Below are 19,614 nucleotides of genomic sequence, written 5' to 3'. Positions count from 1 at the left end.
AATAATCCAGATAAGAAATATTGGTGACTTGGATGGGGGAGAAGAGATAGCAAGAAGTGATCACATTCTGGATGTAATTTGAAGGTATATCTGAGAGAATTATTTGATGGATTGGTTTTCATGGTATGACTGAAAGGCCTGAGAATATGGAAGAATGAAGGTGATATTGACTGAAATGACCAGGACCGTGGAATGAGCAGGTTAGGAGGGTAAAATCAAAAGTTTGGTTATAGATTTATTAAGTTTGAGATTCCTATCAAACACCCAAAGGGATTATTTAGTCAATTGGATTATGAGCCTGTAGTTCAAGGAAGCATTTTGTATTAAAGTTATGTATTTGGAGAACATAATCATATAGATGATATTAATGACATATTGCTGAATTAAATAACCTAGGGAAGTGTAGGTAGAGAAAAGAAGAGAGGAGGTTAAGTACTGGGGGTGTATTCCAATGTTATATGGTTCAGAAAATGAAGAGGACACAGAAAAATAGACCAAGATGAAACATCCAGTGAGGTGGGAGAATCAATGGAGAATAGTGTCCAAATACCAAATTACGACAGTGTTTCAAAGAGTGATCATTATGTTGTATGTTAATAAGTCAAATGAGATGATTAAGAAGTAACCACTAGATTTAGCAATGTGAAGTCATTAGTGGCCAGGACAAAAGCTGTTTCATTGGGTGATGGAGGTTAAGGCCTGGGTTGATTGGGTTCAGGAAGGTGGACAAAGAGGAATTGAAAATAAGGGTCTAATGCAGTTCCTTTGAGAAGTTTTGCTTTAAATAGGAAGCAGAGAAATGGATCAATAACTACAGGGATAATAACTGGAATAGTTGGGAGTGAACTTGTTTTAAAAGACTTTTGGTGTGTATTTAAAATGATTCGTGTCTTCTTGCAAAAATAGTTCCTTTAGTCATTATTTAAATTAGAATCTTGAGGCGCCTGGGTGGCTCAGTCGGTTAAGTGTCTGACTCTTGATTTCAGCTCAGGTCATGATCTCAAGGTCATGAGATCGAGCCCCATCACTCACTCCATGCTGAGCATGAAGCCTGCTGAGATTCTCTCTCTCTCCCTCTCCCCTCCCCCCCCAACCCCACTCACACTCACTCACTCTCTCTTTAAAAAAAAATTAAATAAAAGGGGGGAGAGTTAGAATCTTCAGGTAGTAAACTCTGTTTTTATATGCCCCCCATCCCTTCCCCAATACAAGACTTAGAGACAGTTCAACTAGATATCAAATTCTAAATGGATGGTTGTTTCTTTAACACTGAAAGTTTTCGTTTATGTTTTGGCATGTGTTGTTGCTGAGGGAAAATCTTCTACTGGTCTGTTTGAATTCCTTAGTGGATAATCTGCCTCTTATTTGAAGTCCCTTTGAAGGGTTTTTCTTTACCTTGATGCCCTATTGTGGATTTATTTTTATTTATAATCCTCAGTGATTACTGTGGGTTTTTATCCAAAAACTCATTCTGTTCTTTTAATTTTATGAAATTATCAATAATAACTTTTTCCAAAACGGATTCTTGCAGTTGAATTAAATACTTTGCTTCTGGAACTCCCATCATATGTGTGTTGGAACTCCTCGATCTGCCCTCCATGGCTTGCAACTGCTCTTTCACATTTTCCAGTACTACTGTCTTAGTTTAAAATAAATAAATAAATAAACCTACCATTGCAGTACTTGGCATAGAGGAGGAAGTTCAAAGTATAGCCTACAGTGCCATGTTGGCCGGCACAAAGTGTCATGCGAAGAAACTGTCTTAGTCCCCTCCCCTCTCGTCTCCATTTGTCTTAGTTTGTTCTGCCTGCTAGAACAGAAATCCCATAGACTGAGTGGTTTATAAACAACAGAAATTTATTTTTCACAGTTCTGGGGGCTGGGAAGTCTAAGATCAAGGTGACCAAGGTCAGCAGATGCCGTGTTTAGTGAAGGCCCACTTCCTGGCTCATAGACAGCTGTCTTCACTGTGTCCTCACATTTCTGGGACCACTTTTATAAGGGCACTAATCCCGTTCATTGTTCATAACCTGGTCACCTCCTGCAAGGCCCCGCCTCCAAATATCACTCTGAGGACAAGGTTTCAACATATGAATTGGGGCGGGGGTATGAACATTTAGCCTTGTAGCACCATTCTATTTGTTTAAATAAGCCAACAAACAAAGCTGGGTTTGACCCACTAAAATGATCCTACAGTGTAATAGGTCATGACTCATAGCTTGAAAAACATTGAATTGAATGGCCAGTGATAGGAACATGAGGGGATATGAATTAGTGCAGCCATTACATTTTATATTCACAGTTTTTGTGGGGTTTTTGGGGGTGGTGGCTGGACAGGAGGTATTACTCTCCCTTAGCCAGCAAGGAAGAGGATGCTTCCATGTAATTCCACATAATGGGGATTTACTCTAATGACCTCAGATCTGTGTTGCTGTGCATGGCTATTCTCGTGTATCTGTCTCTCAGTACATTATGGGTCCTTCATGGGTTCTTTCGTAATATCCTCAAGCTCCCTATCCTCTTGCTTGCAGCTTCTCCAAGCTGATAAAATGTATTCGAGTCACCCAACATTTAATGTCAAGTATTTCCTATTGGTCAGCCATGGGTATTAGGACCTTATTCTCAATCTAATCAGTGCATGTTAACTAAGCCAGGTTAATTTCATTTGATCCACAAAGAATTACTAAAAGCTGAATTTCTTAGAAAAAGTGACAATCTAATTGGCAGGTACTTAAGAGGCGCTAGAGTTAAATGGAAAAAGAAAAAGAAAAAAGAAGAGACAGCTTTTTGTATAGGGTCTGTTTTCAACTGTCTTTAGAAATTCTATTGGAAAGAGAATGACAGAAAAAGAATTCATAATTTGTTTTAAATTGTATTAATACTTACCAAGCTTCTACATAAGTATTGTGCATTTATAATCAAAAAAATAAAAATGGCTTCAGGGAAAACAATCATTTTGCAAACCAGCATCATGTACTCCTACTCTTGATTGAGCTCACCTTCTTGGTACAACTATGAAATGTCTGTGAATAAAATTGTGTTTGAACAAGAAAGCCTAATGCTTGTCCCACTAACACCATTTCAGAATACATACAATTTGGTTTGGGCAAGCAGGGTGCCAAAACCTGGAAAAATATAACCCACTAATAGGCCAGCCTCCTTTTCCTAATTTCCTACCCTTCCCTTCTCTTCTTTGTGTAACCAGTATCTATTATCTCTTTTTATTAACTTGTAGTTTGGAAATTTGGTTTGGGATAGGGTGGAACAGATTGTCAACTGTTTTCTTATTAGATCAGAATATTTCTATCTGACTAGGATGGCCATTTCTGTGGCCTTAATCACTCCCCATATAAAACCATTCACAAGTTCTAAAGTAAAAGACACTTCTGGTTCCAGCACACTAATAGGATATATAACTCATTAAAAAAAAAAAAAAAAAAAGGAGGACCTAGCCCCTAAGACTCCTAAAAAAGCCCTATCAGAACATTATACATTCAGGTAAATTTTCTTTCTTTGTACGTATTAAGGATAAAATTTCAGCCTGTGTTTTTATACAAGTCCTGTGTGATTACTCTTTCGCACTGCTCTTACAGTTGAGCCTAAAACAATATGTGAAAATGAGCTGGTCAGAAACCACTGGCTAGTTGATCCTTTGCCAGTGTTCAAACCCACATTATCTGTGATCCTACTTCATAGTGAGTTCCAGAAGTGTTCCTCAGATCTCGGTAGCTCTCCTGCGTGTATTTGGTGATCCGGCACATCAGCATCCAAGCCAGCAGGAGTGGAGAAGGGGAAGCAGAGGGGACGTGCATTTCCCTGAAAGATGCACTTGCCACTTCTGCTCACGTCCTCCCAGCCAGAACTGAGTCATGTGACCGGAGCTCGCTGCAAGGTTGGCTGTGAAATGTCATCTTGCACTGGATTCTATTACTAGTTGAAAGTAGAGTGGGTGACTATTGAGCACAACTAGTAACTATGAGATCACCTTATAGACTGTGGAATGAATCCCGTGGACAAGGAAAGTCATTTGCGTTTTATTCAGAAGGGTGTCGTCATCGTAATTGTGTTTCACAACATAATTTTTGTGTGAAAAATCGATTGGAGGGAGCCTTAGTGGGTGTTAAGAGGACATTCCAGTCCAAGTGAGACGGAGTGGCCGGGACTCGGTGAGAGCAGTAAAGAGGGTAAAGGGGGTGAAATGAATTCAGAAGATGCGGAGGAGATAATGTCGGCAGTTGTCGCGGGAGCAGAAGAGGTGGACCGCCAGGTCACTCCTCGGATTCTGGCTTGTGTTGCAAACGCTGCAGCAACGCCACGTTGAGGAACGAAGTGTTTCTGGACCCCTGAATTCAGCTTGGGAAATGTGCTTTAGAGACATCTGTCAGGCTGTCTCCACACATCCAAATATGAATTCAAAGTAAATTAACCTCCAGTTCACCATCAGTGAGACTCCTATCTAGTCATTGTTACTGAACTTATTCAAATGAATGTCCCCCCGTGAGGGTTTCTTCTATTCCAGGCTTTGTATGGATGACATGGCACAGAATGGTTCATCGTGTACAAGCCCAGGAAAGCCAGCCAGGCAGAAGGGACTCTTACCCAGCCGAAGGTCTTGCTAATTCTGGCGGTGGCCGTAGGTCATGAGCAGCGTTCTTGTATCGATAGTATGGACAGGACTGTTGGTCCCACACAGGAACGTTAGTCACACAGCCTCATGTGTATCACAGCTCGCCCACACTCAGTGATGGGAATCATCAAGATTGTTCTAACCATGTGAGGAGCGACGAAAAATCTGGCAAAGCTCCAGAGCTAGAAAGCGGTCGTTCTGTTTCTTGTGCTATTTGTGTACAAAATTCACAAAATGTTTAGTGTTTTGCTCCTTTTGTTGACTTGTGATTTTTTTTTATAGAGAGGCCTACTTCCCTTTATTACAAGCTAATTAAAAAGAAAAAGAATTACAGAATCTAAGTGCTGCGTCCTCCTGCCCAATCAACCAAAATATCCTATTAGTGAGATAAATATCCGGCGAGCATGTAGGCGGTACTGAGCATTTTCTGGTCTACTGCCCTGCACCGCCGATACTGTGGTCGAACACTGGCGGTTAAGAATGTGAGGATCTCCGGTGGGCACTAATGTTTTGGAGTTCATTCATCCTTCATTTAACAAATATGCAAAGTGCTACACCCTGGGCACTTGGGTACTTGAGTGCACTACGAGTGAAAACTGCAGCGGACACCTCTGTCCTCTGAGAGCTGTCTTTCTGGCACTCCTGAGAGAGGCCCTGGGGTTAGAGTTAGTTACACCTATCACTGTCCTCAACCTGTCCAGCCAGCAGTCTTTGTCAAATTCTAATCCTTCGCTGCCTTCTCATCTGGTCCGGCTGGCTCTGTTCTGATGGTGTGATGGGTCTCATGAGGCTCCAGCCCGGGCCTGGCCTTCACTTCAGTTGGCAGAACCCAAAGAAGTTCTGGGCAAAGTTCGATGGGGGGCAGAGGAAGGGAGGGGGGAGTTGTTATGTGAGGCAGCGAGTTGTGTGCTTTCATTTACTCTTCTGGTACCAGGGGTACGTGCACGTGCACAGACGCGCGCGTGCGTGTGTGTGTGTGTGTGAGAGAGAGAGAGAGAGAGAACAGGAGAGAATATAATTGATTTGGGGAGGGTTTTGCCGCTGTATATCAGTGAAAGCAGCAAGACTGAGAAGCTAGAGATTAAGACATGCCAAGCGGTGACGGAGAAATTCACCATATTCCACCTTCAACCCTACCTTCTCTGACAGATTTTAACCAAATTAGTGTAATATGGTCTGCCTGCACACATGACTGAGTGAAAAAGGAAATTTAAACACTTCTTGCTGTAAAGCCCAGAGGAAGCCATACGAAAATCCAGTTTCTATTTCAGGATTATCTGCTGGATTGTTGGTTACTGTGCCTTTCTTGTTAACTTTGATTAAAAGGCTGAGAACTCATTTATTCCACAAATGGTTCATCATCTTCTGATATCAATACTGTGACATGATTTATGGCAAAGGTTAAAGAATATCAGTATGGAGGCACAGAAGTGTGAACACTTACGTTACAGGGGAGTGTAGAAGGCTTCCTGGAGGTGGTGATGTTTGAGCACAATTTTTAAGCATAAGTGGGTTTGTGATTTGTCTGGCAGCAGCCTTGAAAGTAAAGGATGATAGACCTTGAGGGAGGCTATTTCAAGTGTTAAAATAAAAAAGGCAGAAAAGAGCCAGTGAGGCTAGGATTGGGGCAGGAGGAGCTACATTCCAGAGAGAATTCTGAGGTAGAATCACTCTCTTACAGCATCAGGTTACCTGTGAGAAGGGCTTGGATAACCAAAGTATCTAGTTCAGGTAACTGCAAAACCCTAAACTCAGCAAGCAAGACAGGAACTATGAGGGATGAGGCTGTCTGTTCATGAGGCAGAGATTGGGGCATGTGGGAGATGCTTCTGGGCATCCAGAGGTATCATTCCCTGTGTCTGAGGAACCCGCTGTCTAGTTCTTTGGCATTTAATGAGGCTCCGTGTAAACTGCCACCTGGGGATTCTCTGGAGCTTTCCTTCCTCATTGGGAAGTAAAGTTTTCATTGGTAACATGATCACAAGTGATTAGATGTAAAAAATTCATTTGAGTCACTTTTCAGTTTGAAAGATGAATGTTGTATCCCTGTTCTACAAGATGTGAAATTGTTGAAATCACTCCAGCAGATTACAGTGAAAAGGCATTGAAGTGTTTGTTTCTTTGATGTCTTGGTAGGTGGACGGTCTCTGTGAAATGGCTCACAGTTTGGCTTAGCCTGCTCGTTCCAATCATCATCCACCCGCCAAATGATTTAGGAGACACATGGCCAGGTCATTGAATTTAGTTTCCTGAGTCATGCTGTGGTGGTCCCATAGAGTGGTAATTGGGAATTGAATGTTTAATTCAAAGGACTGAAAACAAGCTCTCCTGAGCCAAGATGTTAGATATAAGGACACGTTACAAAAATAGGCCCTACTTCCCCCTTCCACACCACCTTTTCCTCCCTAAAACACATGCTGCTTGTTCTTATCTTCCCTCTCTCCTATTCTATTGTAGATTTTTACCTTGGTTTTGGTTCACCTTTCCATTGACACATCACCTGTTTTTTAAATTCCCTGGTTAGATCTAAGGTTCAGATGAGAAGCAAGACCAGCAAACTGATTCAGACAGTCTCTCTCGGTCTTTCTCACTTTCCCCGGGATCATCTCATGTCCAGATTTATGTGTTCAAAAAATAAATTGCATCAGTTGACCCAGAGGTGATCAGATTGTAGGGGCCCAATTTATACTAGCCAAACTCAAGAGATGGGCCAATATACCAGAATATCAGTTCGTTCATTTATTCTCCATTTCAGCTGTCAAGCAATTTCATTTCCGCTGGTTATTGTATTAGTTTTTTTAGAAAGAGAGAAAAAACAGAAAGCAAGGTAAGAATCAGAAGGTAATTTGGCAACTGTAGAGTTGGAATAGAGGGAACTGAATGACTTCAGGCGAGAACATCACCAAGCTCTGAGAGATTATTTTACCTGTTTCTGTACTGAGATATTCTTGTGGGCTGATTAAAGCACTCTTGGCCAGGAGTAGTTGGAGGAGACAAAGTCACAGATTATTTACTATCTAACTTTTTTTTAGCATTTCTCATCCATCATTAATTGATTGGACTAGATTGCCTCTCAAGTCACAAGTTTCTTTTTTTTTTTTTTTTTTTGCCTATAATTATTTTTTCCCAAATTTTAATTTAAATTCGAGTTAGTTAACATATAGCATAATATTGGTTTCAGGAATAGTATTTAGCGATCCATCACTTAAATATAACACCCAGTGTTCATCACAACAAGTCCCCTCTTAATACCCATCACTCATCTAGCCCATCCCCCACCCACCTCCCTCCATCAACCCTCACTTTGTTCTCTATTGTTAAGAGTCTCTTATCGTTTGCTACTTGCTCTCTCTCTCTCTGTCTCTTTTTCCCTTCCCATATGTTCATCTGTTTTGTTCCCTAAATTCCACATATGAGTGAAATCATATGGTATTTGTCTTTTTCTGGCTGGCTTATTTTGCTTAGCATTATACACTGTAGTTCCATCCACATTGTTGCAAATGTCAAGAGTTCATTCCTTTTCATGACTGATTAATATTCCAGTGTGTGTGTGTGTGTGTGTGTGTGTGTGTGTGTGTATCACATCTTCTTTATCCATTCATGAGCTGATGGACACTTGGGCTCTTTCCATAGTTTGGCTCTGGTTGATAATGCTGCTATAAACATTGGGGTGCAGGTACCTCTTTGAATCTTGTTTTTCTATTCTTTGGGTAAATACATAGTAGTGCAATTCCTGGATCATAGGGTAGCTCTATTTTCAACTTTTTGAGGAACCCCCATACTGTTTTCCAGAGTGGCTGCACCAGCTTGCATTCCCACCAACAGTGTAAGAAGGTTCCCCTTTCTGCATCCTCACCAACATCTGTTGTTTCCTGAGTTGTTAATTTTAGCCATTCTGACAAGTGTGAGGTGGTATCCTAGTACCTGATTTGCATTTCCCTGATGCTGAGTGATATTGAGCATCTTTTCATGTGTCTGTTAGCTATCTGGATTCTTCTTTGGAGAAATGTCTATTCGTAACTTCGGCCCATTTATTAACTGTATTATTTGTTTTTGGGGTGTTGAGTTTGAGAAGTTCTTTATAGATTTTAGATACTAACCCTTTATCAGATATGTCGTTTGCAGATATCTTCTCCCATTCTGTAGGCTGTCTTTTAGTTTTATTAATTGTTTCCTCTGCTGTGCAGAAGCTTTTTATCTTGATGAAGTCCCAATACTTCATTTTATTTTTGTTTCCCTTGCCTTTGGAGACGTGTCTAGCAAGAAGTTGCTGCGGCCGAGGTCACAGAGGTTGCTGCCTGTGTTCTCCTCTAAGATTTTAATGGTTTCCTCTCTCACATTTAGGTCTTTAATCCATTTTGAATTTATTTTTGTGTATGGTGTAAAGAAGTGGTCCAGTTTCATTCTTCATGTTGCTGTCAGTTTTTTCAACACCATTCATTGAAGAGACTGTATTGTTTCCATTAGATATTTTCTCCTGTTTTGTTAAAAGATTAACTGACCATACAGGTGTGGGTCCATTTCTGAGTTTTCTATTCTGTTCCATTGATCTATGTGTTTGTTTTGTGCCAGGACCATATTGTCTTGATGTCAAGTACGAATTTCTATGCTCTGCTAAAAAGCCCTTCTCCAGTTGGGTGTGTTTCAGTGGTGACTGGATAATAATCTTCCTGATTAACGTTTAGGAAGTCAACCTTGGACTCTATAATGGACTTTTAGAGATTGTGTTAGTTTTCCATTGCATCCATAACCAATTATCATAAATATATTGGCTTGTGACGACACCCATTTATTACCTCACAGTTCTGTAGGTAAGAAATCTGGGCACAACATGCATGGCTCAGCTGAATTCTCTGCTTAGAGAATGCAGAAATCAAAATATTTTTTAGGGCTTTGCTACCTCTGGAGGCTCTGGGGATAAATTTGCTTCCAAGCTTCTTAAGGTTGCTAACCCAATTCAGTTCCATGACATCGGAGGACTGTCTTCTCGGTTTCCTTGCTGGCGGTCTGCTGGGAGCCAGTTTTTGCTCCCAGAGACTACCTGCCTTGCGTCTCATGCTCTCTGTGCTGCCCCCGCCAGGAGCAGCATTCAAGTCCCTCTCAGATTTCTCGTCTCTCTCACTTCCTCTTCTGCCACATCTCACTGATTACCTCTGCTTTTACAGGCCAATGACATTGACTCACCTCAGTCATCTAGGATAATCCCCTATTTTAAAATCAGTTGATTAGTAACCTTAATTACATCTGCAGAGTTCCTTCAGAGAAGTACCTAAATTAGTGTTTGCTTGAAAAACCAGAGATGGTCATCTCGAGGGGACCTCGTGAGCGACACTTCGAAATAATATTTTGTCATTGCTTGAGTGATCTTATCTGTGAATGGCTCATTTCATCCATTATGTGTATTCCTTTTATCTTGCCATTTCATGGGATAATATTTTCTTTTCCTACCTTTATGTTTAATATTTCAATCACTTGGCATGGAAAGTCCTCTATTGCAAAAATTACACTTATTGGTTGACTAAATGGGAAAGATTGATATTTTTCCTCTCCCTCCACTCAGCTGGGGAAGGCTCCCTGGGGCACGTGAGCACTATTTTCACAAACCGAAAAATCACAGTGCATTTGGTTTGTACTAGGTGGTGATTCGCAGCCCTAGCTGCACTTCAGAATCACACAACAAATGTTAAAGGATTACTACTCAGGCCCCACCACAGAGATTCTAATTTATCTAGAAAACCAAGTCATTTTTTTTTTTTTAAGTTTCCCACATGGTTCTAATTTGCGGTCAAGACTGAGAACTATTGATATGCTCCAAACTTTCTGTTTTGGAGATAAGGAAGCAGAGGCTGAGGGTGAGAAATGATTTGCTTAAAGTCTCATAACTAGTGACAGCTCTGGTGCTCTGTGCCAGCTTTGTGCCCCAAACAAAAGGTTTATGATTTAACTCAATGTCGATTTCAGTGCTCAGTCGTTAACATGCAGAATGAATGTGAGAGAGGTCTAGAACATCCTGCCTCTTGCTTCAGTAGCAAGACTGTTTCTTTCCAGGACTTGAAGAAACTCTTAGACCTTGCAAAATAACTGTTCAAAGGTCCCTTCTCAACAGCTTGACCTGCTCATGAGCAATGAGGACAGAGACATTTTGTCCTCGCCAGGGAGCTGGCTGCGTGGACATGCACAATCTCTCGGTGTCCCAGAACTACACGCTCCCATGTGGCCTCCACTTAGCTGCATGTGACTCTGGAACACTTCAAGCTTGGCTAGCGCTGGTTGTGATGTGTGGCGCGAAATACACACTAGGTTCGAAGATTCCATATGAAAAAAGGAGTGTAAAATATCTCAATACTTTTCCTATCACCTATATGAGGAACTGATAACATTTTGGATATATTGGGTTAAAGAAGATACATGATTAAAACAAATGTTATGTATTTCTTTGTTAATTTGGTTACTCGGAAATTTAAAAGCACATACGTGGCTGGCACTTGTGTCTCACACTCTATTTCTGTGACACTATTCTAGAGGGCATTTTCTACTCAAGCTGTTAACAGTGAATGGTCCAAGTCAAGCTGTGACATCTCCCATGATCTCCAAGAGTGAAGTGGTATATTATAAACTTCCTGGAGCTGAGACATGACATTGATCTGCCCAATGTCTGCCATCTATCTGGCAGCCAGTCGGTCTGGCCAAATAGACTTCTTTCTATTTATAAATATAGGCTTAAAGGAGGCGGCGGTGGGGAGGTGGGGATGCCCCCGTGTCATGGAAAGAGCACACTGTGTGGCTCTTAAGTAATGTACCTGAAGGTCGACCAGGTGCTCTTGGAGACTCGAAGGCCTAGAGATGAATATTATAGCCCTTGAGCAATAATCCCAAAGAAATTGCTGTGTCAGCATTTATGAATTATTAGCATGCTTGACAGGTCTGGAGCACTGAAAATCCTGTGGTGTCTGCCCCTGTGTGTAATTCAAATCCAAACTTCACTCTTTCTCTTTTTCTTACTGTCTATAGCTTATCCTGCCTCACTGGTACCACCCAGCTGGCATGCTTAGTCAGCCTCGTTTCCCATTTACGAAGAAGCACGGGAAGGGGAAGGCAGGCCTTGGAGACCTCAAGCATGGTTCTGTCTGGGGGATTCACTTTACGTCTCAAAGTTCCTCTGAACTCTTACTTTCTCAGTTTGAAAATGAGGTGGTCTTTCGCAGCGTCTGTGTAAACGTCGAGAGAAATAAGAAGACTCCTGGCAGGCTTATTCACCGGGCCGATTTTAGAGTAGGCATCTACCCTGTGTCAGGCCCAAGGCTAACTGTCAGGGATCCAGTGAGTGAGTGAAACACACCTACTGCCCCCAGTTGCTCACAGCGAAACGAAGAGAAAGACAAGGTGCCTGGCAACATTAGGGTAGGAGTAGTCCTCCATGAACGGAGCTTTCTTTACACCGCTCAGCATGGGATTTGGCCTCTCACAGAATCGTGGGATGGTGTGCAGACAGGGCCACTGAGGCCCCCAGTGATTAAGTGACTGCCCGAGTTACCGAGTCAGGCCGTCTTGAGCTGGCAGCCGGGCATGGGATTGCTGACTCCTTCTTTAGAAATGCTTCGTCCAGAAGATCACATTGCCTCACTCTTGGTTTCTCAACTTGTTTACCTTAAAAGAACAAGTTCATTTTGGACTTGATAAAAAGCAAGAAGAGTTTCTCCCAATCTTTGCTCTGTATGTTATCTGGGTCTGCTAGTAGCCCGTTTTAGCACACTATGAGTTATTGTACTAATCACTGTCAGATTATAATCTCATCAAGATAATACTGTTTGTGTTTGAAGGCTTCATTCTATGAGATCATGTCTTACAGCCTATTTCCTGTTAAATTAGGTAAAACAAAGCCAGTTTCCATCTGAGAGTTTGAAAGAAACTCTAACATCTTTAACTTTGTTTAAAGCATATGCCCCATGTTCTGTAGGATCTATCACAGTCATAAAAAAAAAAATAGGTTTAAAAAAGAGCCACTTATGGAAAGAGAGAGAAACAGTAGAAGTTCAGTAAGAAGTTTGTGTTTTCAAATTCTGTTTTGGAAAAAAATGACTCGGTAGGTGCAGTGATGTAAAGTATGATGTAAAAAGGAACATACTGTTCAAATGAGCGCCTTTGCAATTGACTCCTGCCTTGTGAGTCGGTCGGGGCAGCGCGCGAAGCAGGCTGGGCGTCTGGCGGCCATGCACGAGGATAGTTGCTGCAGTGAGGTACCGCAAGGTGCCACTGAGTCATACTGAACTCAAACAGAGTGCCCTATGTGCCGAGAACATCCACTCCCAGCAGTATACCCATGCCCACCAAAATAGGAGCAGTACTAAGCACTTAGTGCTGAAAAGGCCTGTATTTTCTCTCTTCTCCGGAAAGGAAGAGGCGAAGACCTAAATTCCCATAATCCAGCTGCCTTTTGTATTCTCACAGGGAGAGGCCTAGCTGCAAGCCAAGCGTCCTATCACTGGAATTCATCTACCCAGTTTTCAGCTCTAGAAATCCATGATTCACAAAACAAATGATCTGGACCCAGTAACAACAGCCTAGCCTTTTTTTTTTTTTTATAGCAGATGAGCTCGTCATGATGGGTGAAATCAGCCTCTAGGTTATTTCCCACAATCCGGCCTCCGTTTCGAAGGTGCACAGTTGCCCATACACCTAAGCAAAACCGAGCAGCCTTCCCGCCTTAGCCTAGGAGACGCCCGCGTTACATCGTGATGATTCTTTCTTTCCTCGGACCCTTATGTGATGTAAGTGCGTGATTGAAGAAGGGAGTCTTGTGTGTTGTGGCTAACCAAGAGCACGTTTGCTGATTGCTTAACCAGCTCCCTAGGCTTCCATGTCATGGTGTATAAATGAGGGCCCCACTCCCCATCCACCCCATGGAAACTTTATAAAACACAGTCAGTAGCTACTGGTATCAGAAAGAGTCTAATAACTTATTTATTGGATTCATGCAGAGGGCATGCTAAATGTTTTGAATAAATCACCTCATTTAATCTCCTCCTGATTTTCCTATGAAAAAGGTAATAATATTATCATCATTAGAGTAGAGAAAAGTCAACAGGTTTGGTAAAGCTAGGGTTTGAACCGAGCTCTCTCTGACTCCAGAACACATGCTCTTAACCCCAAGCTCACTCTCTCTGTAAATGAAGATCAAAGATGGCATTTATGGTAGAGGCTGATGTTAATTTCTAAAGACTTGGGAAAATATTGATCAATCATCATTAACTAAATATGATCAGCTAACAGTGGAACAGATGGCATTAAAGGAAATCAGGTGTCCAGGGTTCACTCAGTAGTACTGTCTCTTACATCTTGTATCAGTGTCAGCAGATTGCTGAATCTTTGTCCCTGTTACCTCCGTGGAGCCTAGATAGCACCATCCACTTCCCCAGCTGCTGTGTGTGCTGTGTCCAGTTTGTACTGGCTCGTGAATCCGAGTTCATTGACTTCAGGGAATCCAGGTTCGGTGACTTGGTAACTTAAAATCAGCCTTGGTGGAGGTATTTACACCACAGAAACTGGTAAATGCTACCAATCATGGTCCTTCTCTCTCTCTCTTTCTCTCTCTCTCTCTTTAATTCCAATTAAAAGAGACAATTGTTACACATTTATCAGTGCACCGCTGTCTATGACTCAAAGAGAGAGTATGAATTGTCACCCTTCTAAAGGGAAATAAAGGCATACTGGGTACCCTACAAATAGATTCATGCCTAATTCTTCAGTCCCCGTCATTCTGCATTTGGGATGACCTCTTAAAATGTAACTGTAAAGATTTTATATGTCATTAGAAATACGAAATTTTGTATTATTGTTTCTGTTACAAAAACATATTTTATATATGTTATAGTTTAATGTTTCTGAACACAAGTACAGACATACAAACTATAAAATATGTATCAGTCTTGTCAAAGAGAAATATAAAATATAATGCAAGCCACATCTGTGATTTTAAATTTCCTGCTGGTCTCATTTAAAAAAATAAAAAGAAATAGGAATTGTTCGTTTTCAATCATATGTTTATTTAACCCAGCTATCCAAAATATGAGTTTAACCTGTAGTAAACATAGACCTTGTTGAAATATTTTGCATGCCTTTTTTGTATCAAGCCTTCAAAACCCATGTATGTTTTATACTTACAGCACATCTTAATTTGAATACTAAATTTGCATCAGAGATACTTAATCTGTTTTTGTATTTAATAAAATCTATAGCTGAAAACCTAGATTCGTATCACAACCTGTTTCAAATATACTTAATTAAATGCTTAATTAAAATACTTAATTAAAGTTACATAAAAATTTAGCTTATTTAATTCCTCAGTTGCATTAGCCACATTTCCAGTGCTCGGTGGCCACTGGTGATTGGCGGTAACCGAGCTGGTCAGTGCAGCTACGTATCATCTATGCTTTAGCTGTTTTATAAAAAGGAAGATTTATTATATATACTACTCCCAAAGGCCTTTTTTCCCCTCATACGTTACACATTTAAAATAATTTTCCGTCCTGTATTCCCCACTGCCTGAGAAGGGAAAAATCTCAGCGAAAGTAGGTATGTCAGTAATGTCTGTGACTTTTTCTCTCTCACTAATTGGAAAGAAAGAAATTGACCTAAGGCAGTTTGGATCTGACCAATTTTCAAATGACCAGCACCGTAAAAAGTGGGTAATAACACGAACAAATGCAAACTAGTCAAACAAATGCCTGGTACTAATTAGAATGGGTCATTTCAAATACGCTTTTGGATTTGCCTCTTTTTCGATATCGAGTTCTTAGAACAGCTTCACCTGGAAATCAACTCGAGTCAGTTTTGCAATATATCATTACTAATGAACACCTGCATCAGAAAGTACACATTTATTAGGTTATCTAACGAGACTGTTGGTTTTGCAATATAAACAATTCTGTTTCTGTGGGGATTTTTTAATCAGCTCTTACTTTTTTGGTATCAGGATAGCTAGATCAATAAAACAAAAAATTGGGGGGCGCCTGGGTGGCACGGCGGTTAAGCGTCTGCCTTCGGCTCAGGGCGTGATCCTGGCGTTACGGGATCGAGTCCCACATCAGGCTCCTCTGCTATGAGCCTGCTTCTTCCTCTCCCACTCCCCCTGCTTGTGTTCCCTCTCTCGCTGGCTGTCTCTCTCTGTCGAATAAATAAATAAAATCTTTAAAAAAAAATAAAAATAAAACAAAAAATTGGGGAAATAATTATTTCTATCAATTCAGCTGCCATATTGGTATTTTGTCTTTGTTAAGGCAAACTACAAGTTCCTCAATCCATCATATTATTCTATCTATATATTAATATGCTGACATCATTCTTCTAGGGATGCTGTTGACCACTTTCCTTTTAAATACTTGGTACAAATCAGAGGGTGTAAGTGGCTTTGGTTGGTGGTTCCTTTTGTCTTTGCCAAATTACAAACCGTATAGGAGCACATTTTCCCCTAAATGGCTTAATATACTTTATAATATTACTTTTAATAAAGTTAATGTGGGGGTTCTTCATGAAATAGCCTAGTTTTTGTATTAAATTCATCTGGTACTCATCATCTCTATGTAAAAATCTCTGAAATCCAGTAATGACTTCCCTCTCTCTTTCAGTCTTTGGTCTCCTACCTTCAGCTTCCCACCAGACATTTCTTACACTTCCACAAGCCTTTGAATCACTATGAAATCACTTTAATACCAAATATCCCAAGACAGTCATGTAATCTGCTCTTCCTGAATTCAGATCCCAAAATCCTGATTTCTATCAATAGCGCCATCTCTCATGCACACATATACTATATACTCATTCATTTGTGGATAGACATATTTTCTTTATCATCTCCTGTATCCAGTCATCGCCAAATCTTGTCAGTATTTCCCAGTGATACCAAGTTAAGAAAGTATGAGGGGCAGATTTATCCTAAGAAAAATCCACTTTGCACTTTGCTTTACCTATCCCAAAATTTCCAGTGACTTTCTGATTAATATGAGTTGAACTGCTGGGGCACCTCGTTGGCACAGTCATTGAGCATCTGATTCTTAATTTTGGCTCAGGTCGTGATCTCAGGGTCCTGGGATGGTGGGATCCCGCCCCCGCCCGCCCCCCATCTCCGAGCTCAGTGGGGTGTCTGATTGGGGATTTCTCTCCCTCTCCCTCTGCTCCTCCCCCCAGCTCATACTAAATCAGTCAATCAATCAATTCTTTTAAAAATACATGCGTTGAACTGCTGTTTCGATCTAGTGCTCTCTTACCAATCCAGTTTTATTCCCCTGTATTCTTAATTTCAAACCTTGTTCTGTCTCTCACCTCCAGCTACTGCCCTGAACTAATTAGACCCAGAGCCATACCCAGGACATTTGTACCATCTGAGTTTTTACCCATAATGCAAGTTCACCCCCCCCATTCCTTACCTATCACAGTCTTCTCTGTCATTTAATTCTAATTTGAAGCCCCTCAGTTCAGTGGCTGATTTTTTCCCACTTTGCTCTTTCTTCCATTTTTAGGTATGCTTCCTCTTTTCCCACTTTCATTTGCCTACCTTGCCTAATTCTTGAGGTAAAGAACCATGATTCTGTTTGCTTTTGCATTCTCCAGGGTGCCCTGCACAATTCTAGGAGTTCAGCAAATACTTGCTAATTTTAAAATAAAGAGAATTGAACTAATTCCTTTCTTGGCCTGGAATTGGTTGTAACATGTTGGAAAAAATATTATATTTAATCTCCATCTCTTCTCATGTGTTTATGTACTGTTTTATAGCCAAGGAATAAAAGTCAGTATATCACAGGCCTAACAGTAATTTAGAGTCTCCTCTGCTGGGCAGTTTACAGAATTAAAACTTACACCAGCTGGATTACACTGCTTTTCAGCTGGCTCTCCCTTGAGGAAGTTGGGGGAGAGGAGGGAGGAGGGCAGGCAGAATGCCTCAGGCTTTGAAAGTGGAAATGGTGCGAGTTCCATTATGCAAGAATGGAGCTTGTCTCCCCCACCCAACCACTGCCCCACCCCAAATGAAAATCTTGCCATGAGGCTGTAGCCAAAGAATGCATAAATATCAGTAGAAATTTAGAGAGGTGTTTTCCCTAGAAAAATATTGCAAACTTAAAAACCCAATAGGCTAAGGTACATTTATTTGATCGATTCCCCTGGACAGTACCTGCCTCTACATAGAGACTTATATTGGGGAAGGGGAATAATGGGACTTTCTCCTGCTCACATCTGGCACATTATCGGCAGACAACACTGAAGTTTCACACTGTGTGTGTTGGCACTTTGTCCTCTCCTAGGAACGTTTTCTCCCGGCTAAAACCTAATAAAGAAGGATCCTCTTATCTAGAAGCTGCCATAGGGAGTACTGCAGAACTGAAGGTGGCAGCTTCCAGTCAAATCGAACAGAGTGTCCATCAGTCCGGCTGTGGGTTGGCCCTGGGGACAGTTAGTTCAATAGGGGACAACTGTCACAGTCAGCCCCCCTGAGCCAGCAACCGTGGAAGCAGAGCTTCAGTCTTGGATGGAGCAGTGAGCTCTTCCTGAATCCAGCCACACGTCTCCATCCTCTTCTCTGCTCCCTAGCTGGAGCGCGAGTCGGGGCAGTCTGCAATGCTCTCAGTGTGGTGAATGGTTCTCGTCGCCTATTTGGGAGAATGGCAGTTTTAAATACCTCCTTTTCTGCTGCCGGAGTGTGCAAACAGATTTCTGGTTGACTTTGCTTTAAGATTCTGATTGGTTTCATTTTATGAGCTAGAAGGCGTGCTATGGAAATAGGTTGTGATCGTTTGGAAGAGGTGAAGTTCATTTGCAGACAGCAACTTTCAAAAGTTTGGGGTTGGGTGGGAGTCAACTATTATTCATCTGAAGCAAAATTCACTTGTTTGGGGCATCTGCCAAGTATCTTTGAACTGTTTGAAGAGGGGACTTCCAAACCAGAGAAAGCAGCCTTCTGAGCAACGCAAACCTATTTGTGTCTTTATTCAGTTGCAAAGCCAAAACCCCTGCCTGGGAATTAGAATTCTGTTACAACCTGATATACAGAGAGCAAGTGCCAACGGAGGTTTCTTTACCTGACGCTAAGTGCGTTGGGAGATTGCTAGTAAAAGTAACACTGTATATAGAGCCCAGTTCCTCCATGCTTTTCCGACTTAAAAAAAAAAAAAACTTGAAAAATAAATTTTAAAAGGAAATATCCAGTTAACAGGATGGCATTTTCAGCCTGTAGCATATTTGTTTTTAGCCTTTTTACGTATTTCTGCTGGAGGCTTCAAGCTCGGATTCCATGGCCTATTCACCTACTAGTAAAGGGTCTAAGGAGAGATGCTCCGAGGTTCACGTTTGCGAAGTAGACAGATGAGGATGATGCAAGGCCATTAGCTCAGAGCCTTCCAGGTTAGGAATTCAAACCGCGGATGGTACAATAACTGTATCCCACATTTGTGTGAACTCTCGTAATTGGCCAAGTGTGTTCATGGGCAGTGTCACGCTCAGTTCTGCCAGTGACTCCAGGAGCCAGTGTTTGAAGGCGTTCTTTATGCATTCGGCCTGTGCGTGCGCATTCAGACACAGGAAGATATTCAGTTATGTAGAGATGTGTATTCTTACGTTCCTTTAGGAATGTAAAATCATATGGACCAAAAAAAGAAATGATGGGCCCTCCACTGTCTAGAAATGAAAGTATGAAACATCACATTTGATGCCTATTCAGAAGTACATGGCCTTTACCATGCCATTCATTCCATTACCTGTGAGAACAAACGTTCTTGTTCATCATTTCAGCCTGATGAGAGGTAACGAGAAGGGCTGTTTCACTATTGTCAAGAATGTAGAGTAGTGAAAATGAGGCCAGAGGGAGGCCCTGGTGGAGAGCCCAGGGCGATGACCAGGTATGCCTGAGTGCTGAGTAAGTAATGTAATTTTATGGAAATCGTACGGCTAAGCTTTAAAGGAGTTGGCATTCGTTGTCAGATGTAACAGCAGCCCTCCAA

The 19,614-nt window shown here is 41.4% G+C and overlaps 1 protein-coding gene across 3 annotated transcripts in view; it reads left to right on the top strand.

Annotated features, from left to right (window-relative positions):
• Positions 1-19,614, top strand: part of GHR (growth hormone receptor) — a 249,659-nt gene that overhangs the window by 94,425 nt on the left and 135,620 nt on the right. The window contains exon 1 of one of the 3 annotated variants that reach the window (XM_008692588.2): positions 13,213-13,395. The exons of the other annotated variants lie outside the window; for them this stretch is intronic. The gene's annotated coding sequence lies outside the window, so the exon portion shown is untranslated. Of the gene's footprint in view, positions 1-13,212; positions 13,396-19,614 lie in introns of those variants that run through there. 3 annotated transcript variants of the gene reach the window in all.

This window comes from Ursus maritimus, unplaced genomic scaffold (assembly GCF_017311325.1).
Source record: "Ursus maritimus isolate PB19 unplaced genomic scaffold, ASM1731132v1 scaffold_15, whole genome shotgun sequence".
Taxonomy (NCBI): Eukaryota; Metazoa; Chordata; class Mammalia; order Carnivora; family Ursidae; genus Ursus; species Ursus maritimus.
This window is presented reverse-complemented; position numbering and strand designations above follow the sequence as displayed.